The sequence below is a fragment of the Quercus lobata genome, chromosome 5 (genome assembly GCF_001633185.2).
Source record: "Quercus lobata isolate SW786 chromosome 5, ValleyOak3.0 Primary Assembly, whole genome shotgun sequence".
Taxonomy (NCBI): domain Eukaryota; kingdom Viridiplantae; phylum Streptophyta; class Magnoliopsida; order Fagales; family Fagaceae; genus Quercus; species Quercus lobata.
In genome coordinates, this window is record NC_044908.1 from 13,524,652 (window position 1) to 13,530,591 (window position 5,940).

Below are 5,940 nucleotides of genomic sequence, written 5' to 3' on the forward strand. Positions count from 1 at the left end.
GTCCAAGTCTGCCACTCAACCAGCGAAAACTGTACGCAAAGGAAAAATAATCTCTTTTTTTGGTGTGTCAAACAAGTCCCATATTTAAATCTCCACAGACCAATAAATTCCAAATCTAATTATATAGTTATGATATTTGATAATGGGGTAATTCTACCGTACCCCTTTTACTGTACCCCCAAAAAAGGGGTACGGTATCCACTAGGAGATAACTTGCTATATTAGGTTACATTTTTCTCACATTTGACGGTCTCATTCTCACACTGTGCAATTCCAACATCACATGTAACAGTTCTTTTGTCACATTTAGTGGTTCCCTTACTTTTTTCTCACGTCTGACGGTTTCATCCTCACGTGGTACAGTTTCAACATCACATGTGACAGTTCTTTTGTCACATTTGGTGGTTTCCTTAATTTTTTCTTTTATTTGACGGTTTCTTTCTCACATTTGACGATTTCATCCTCATATTGTGCAGTTCCAATATCACATGTGACAATTCTTTTATCACATGTGACAATTCTTTTGTCACATTTGGTGGTTCTTTTACTTTTTTTTCACATTTGACGGTTTTATCCTCACATTGTGTAGTTCCAACATCACATATGACAATTTTTTTGTCACATTTAGTGGTTCCCTTATTTTTTTTCACATTTGACAATTTTATCATCATATTGTGCAGTTCCAACATCGCATGTGATAGTTCTTTTATCACATTTGGTGGTTCCCTTACTTTTTTTCTCACATTTTACGGTTTCATTCTCACATTCTGCAGTTCCAACATTACATGTGACAATTCTTTTGTTACATTTGGTGATTCCCTTATTTTTTTCATATTTGACGGTTTCATCCTCATATTGTGCAGTTCTAACATTACATATGATGGTTCTTTAGTCACATTGGGTGGTTCCGTTATTTTTTTCTCACATTTTACAGTTCAATCCTCACATTCTGCAGTTCCAACATTACATTTGACAATTCTTTTGTCACATTTGATGGTTCCCTTTTTTTTTCTCACATTTGATAGTTTCTTTCTCACATTTGACATTTTCTTTCTCACATTGTGCAGTTTCAACATCACATTTGATAGTTCTTTTGTCACATTTAGTGGTTCCTTTATTTATTTTTTTCTCAAATTTGAGGGTTCCATAGTCACATTAGGCAATTCCAATATTGCATTTGACTCTACTTTTGTCACATTCAGTGGTACTCTATTATTTATTCTCAAATTTGACAGTTCCATTATTACATTGAGCAGTACCAACATCACTTTTGACCGTACTTTTGTCACATTTGGTGGTACCTTATTTTTTTTCTTACATTTAACAGTTCAATCGTCCCAGTGGGTGGTACCAATATCACATCTGACCATAATTTTACATTTAGACCTACCACTACTGTCACTTTTTTTCTCACTAATAATCGCTCATCACAATAGCAACTTTTTAAAAGTTATTAAAAAATTTAGATCTAAAATCTAAATAAATAAAAGCATCCCAAGAAATTAGCCCAACCACAATAATTACTTTTCTTTACAAAAAAAAAAAAAAAAAAAAAAATCAGTTGTAATTATCTTGGTTTCTTCCACAAATATTTGAATATACTAATTAACTTCCTACGTATCTCCCTTGGTAGCTCATCACATTCAGGAGCATACCTCCCTATAAAATAACATAGTTGAGGTCCCTTTCTTGATGTTTATCTTTTTCTAATTTATATATATTATAATATCGAAGATGTATAATCTTATGTGCTATCTAATTGTTCTTATGCAACATCTGCAACTTAATCACAATTGTGTGTTTATTGTGGTGTCTAATGTTGGAAATAGGGTAACTGTACAATTAGCAAGTTATGCAAAAAATCCAATCCAAAGATTGATGAAAATTTTAAAATTTTCAATAAACACTTGAATTGAAACTACAGATCCAATATGAAATAGTCATCAATCAAGGCTGGCACACCAGGTTTAATGTTTTTTAGGCATTTTCATTAGATTTGACTTTAATATTGTGAATTTTATCTAGGTTCATGTGATTTAGGAGATTGGAATCTCAAAAATTGAAATTTAATTGTTTATTGATTATTGGGGGGGATTGGAATCCTAATTTTTATTTGAATTTTTGTTTAATTGATATTTTCCATTTCGTAATTGAATGTTTCGTATCAAGGATAGGGATTTTTGAGATTGGAATCCTAATGTGCAACATTCATTATTTGTGATGAGAGATAGATACTAATGTGCAATATTTATTCACATTCACAAAACTTAATGATAAGTATCCTATGCTTTTTTTCTTTGTGAAAAATTCAAACTCATTCCATGTGTTTGTCCCATTAGATAGTACTAACATCACAATGGTCAGTACCAATAAAACATTTGGTAGTTCATTTATTTTTTTTAGTCACATTGGATGGTACCAACACAATACTCTCTCTCTCTCTCTCTCTCACACACACACACACACACACACACATTTCCTTCTAGCCATCTCTGCATTTGAGATATTTTACAATTTTTTGAAAAAATTAAATTTCATATTTTGATAAAAAGATATTGGATTATATAAAGAGTCTTAGTATGTCCATCACTCTTACACTCTCTACCTCTCGAAGTAACTCTTTCGAATTGGTGGCTGTTCATCAATTTTAATAAAACCCAAGACAATGATTTTATATAAGTTTCATGAATGTTCAATTAGCAAGTAAAACACTAATGAATGTTTAGACCCCCAATTACAAAATACCAACACAAGCTTATAATCAAACAGTATATGGGTTGAATATGAAATATAAGCTGTATCCAAATTGGTAACACACTCTAAACCATAATTAATTACAAACATAGCAGCAATTAAAAGGTAAAGAGAAAGGAAAGAGAGACGCAAACACAAAGCGAAAAAGCGGTAAATGATCCACTAAAGAATAAAGTTGGAATACATGAATAGCAGAAGACCCTCCAAGCCTAATCTACCTAGTGCACCTAAGCCCTCCAAACTTCTTACTCTAACAGGATTACGTCGAACCTTGTCTTCTTTAGCTTCACGAATCCCACAATAAGCCCATTGCATCAACCAAGTAAATTGGTCCCTTCTGAACTGTTTCCCAAGCACCAAAACACCTCCTCACTGATATGGGTATGGTGAGATAAGGATTTGGCAAATGTAACTCTCAAGGATATGTCAATGGAGAGGGTGAAAGTAGAGGAATTTGGAGAATCAAATGATAAAGATTGTAGATGAGTCAATTTTGTTTTTCTCTAAGGTTTCTCTCTCAAAATTCTCTTTGGAAACACTCTACATTTCATGGGTATAAGGGTATTTATAGTAGTGTGGATGAGGAATGCGAAAAGTAAGTTTTCATCCAAACAGGGCATTCTAGTGACTCAACCTCGCGACTGGAACGAGTCGTGAGTTTGAGTCGCAAGTTAACTGGCAGGCCAGATTGGAATTTTTGTCCTGTAGTGCTCCAGCTATCATGACCCTTCAGCTCCCCTATATGCTCCACACGTGTGCCACTTTGACGACTTGCCAGTGACGAGTCAGTCACGAGATCTAGTCGCGAGACTCCTTTGATTGCACATATCTTGAGTTTTCTTCACACACACACACACAACCCTTACATAAATCCCACCTAAATATAGGGTATCTAATTGCTAAATTACAAGTAAATTTGGCACGGAATGAAGCCAACACATGATTGAATAAATTCAACCTTACATTCCAAAATATCACCATTAATATCTTAGAGTCAGAGAAATGTTTTAGATTATTTATTTTTTTATAATGAAATTAAAGGGAAAATAGATCAATGTACATCATTCTATGCTGGAAATAGAAAAATTCCTTTAGCAAACACGAGAGAATAAATCAAAATGATATAGAAAATAATTCATGACCTCGCGTAACTTATGAGCTCAACGCGCTTTGATGGTCATTTGAATTAATCTATGTGTGGTGATATGAAACTTTTTTTTATTATAGATAATTATTTTTATATGGAAAACTTGATCTACGAGTGGTCATTGGAATCCATTATTTCAATTTTGCATAAAGTTGCAGTTTTTCTAAGGGGAACACACAAGCCATGTCTTTTTTTAAAATTTTTTTTTTTTTAATATATATTTAGAATCCAAGCCAAGAGGCCCTTGTTTTATTCATTGATGAAATAAATTACAAAGCATCTCTAAAATAGAGGAGCTATATCATCAGGGATAGACTTAAGCCAAACCTATAGCTCGTTGCCTAACTTAGCACGTTTGGCAAGAAAATGGGCAACAAAGTTACCTAAGCGTTTAACATGGGTAGAGTTACAGACCAGAAAACTAGAAGCAATAAACAAAACATCTTGGATAACATGGCCATACTCTGGATGAGAGACATCCCTGGCCAACAGCAATTTGATAATTATCATCATTAGATTTACAATTCAGACGGCAAGCATACTTAATCACACCTCTACACAATTGGTTATGCAGAGTTGGTAAAGCCTTACTAGCTGCTCTCCAAATCAAGTGCTTCACCTTGTAAGGAGCCTATAGATGCCATATCCCTTTCCATAACTACGTACTCCTTTCCCCTGATGAGCAGCTTGGCATCGAATTTCTGTCATTCCTTGCTAGCAGTTTATAGGCTAACCGAGTGGTGTATTCGCCATGGTTTGAGGGTAACCACACCTGTTTTTCCTATGATCCATAAACACTAAGAGGAATCCCTTTTATAATCTTTGTTTCATGAGGCAGAAAATTATTGTCAATTAACTCTACCTTCCACTCATGCTTGCCATGTCTTTAAAAGTGATAAAATCAAAATTGACCACATGAGACTTTAAAATATTGTTCAATGTTTTAACTGTTGAACAACTACAATTAAATAACAAGACATGAAATAGCTAAAACTAGCAATATTTTGAATAACTGATTAAAAGTACTCAACATCCTTGGACTACATTGTCTTTTCTCTTAACAGAATTTTATAAACACAAAGATAACTTGATTATCTCTCCCTCTTATCTATTTCTGCTCCAGTGCACTATCTGCATCTCTCTGGTAAGGAGGGGAGAAGAAGAAACAAGTAAAAACAGCCAAATTTATGAAGAAATAAAATCATAATCAAAATCTGTCAAACTAATTCTTCTTATTTATTCTTGAGCTGTTATTTGCTACTCCTTGGAAACCCCAAATAACATGATTATTATTCCAAATTAACTACAAGGCTTTTTTTCATTTTCTCTGGTTTTAAACCCTTGTGTATTTTTAACAATTGGGGTTTCCGAGGAGTAGCATATAACAGCTCAAGAATAAATGAGGCTGAAAAGGAAACAAAGAATAAGGAACTAGTACTTAGTCAAGCACAAAATGAGGCTGAAAAGGAAACAAAGAATAAATTATTCATATTGATAAGCTGAGTTATCTTGATAGGAAAAATGAAATGGTTATATATAAGCTGAGTTATTAAAATTAGATATTACTTTTTAAAAAAAACATGTTATAAGTGTTTGGACCCATTTACAAAAGCAATACACAGAGTAAGCAAATAATTTAACTTATTTAATAAACCCATCAACAAAGGATTAGCCTCTAGTTACACCACTAGATTAGGAGTAGGTTCTTAGTAATAACGTATAAATGGGGTAGATTTTTATCAAGGAACTTAGTTCATTCCAATTAGAATAGTTTCAAATTTAGCCCACCAAAACAAAGTTATTGAATGGTATGTTTCACAAGGTTTTCAGTTTAATCCCGTTAGGATAGTTTCAAAACTAACCCATCAAAACAAAGCAAATGAATGATATGGCTACAAATTTTTCACAACTGCAATAGTCATCCCTCTACTCCCTCGAAACTTTCCCTGCTCCTTGACTCAAGCTAAGGCATACTTTACAGCTAGCATTTCAGTAGATAATTAGAAATTCCTCCATTTCTCAATATCAAGACAAATAAA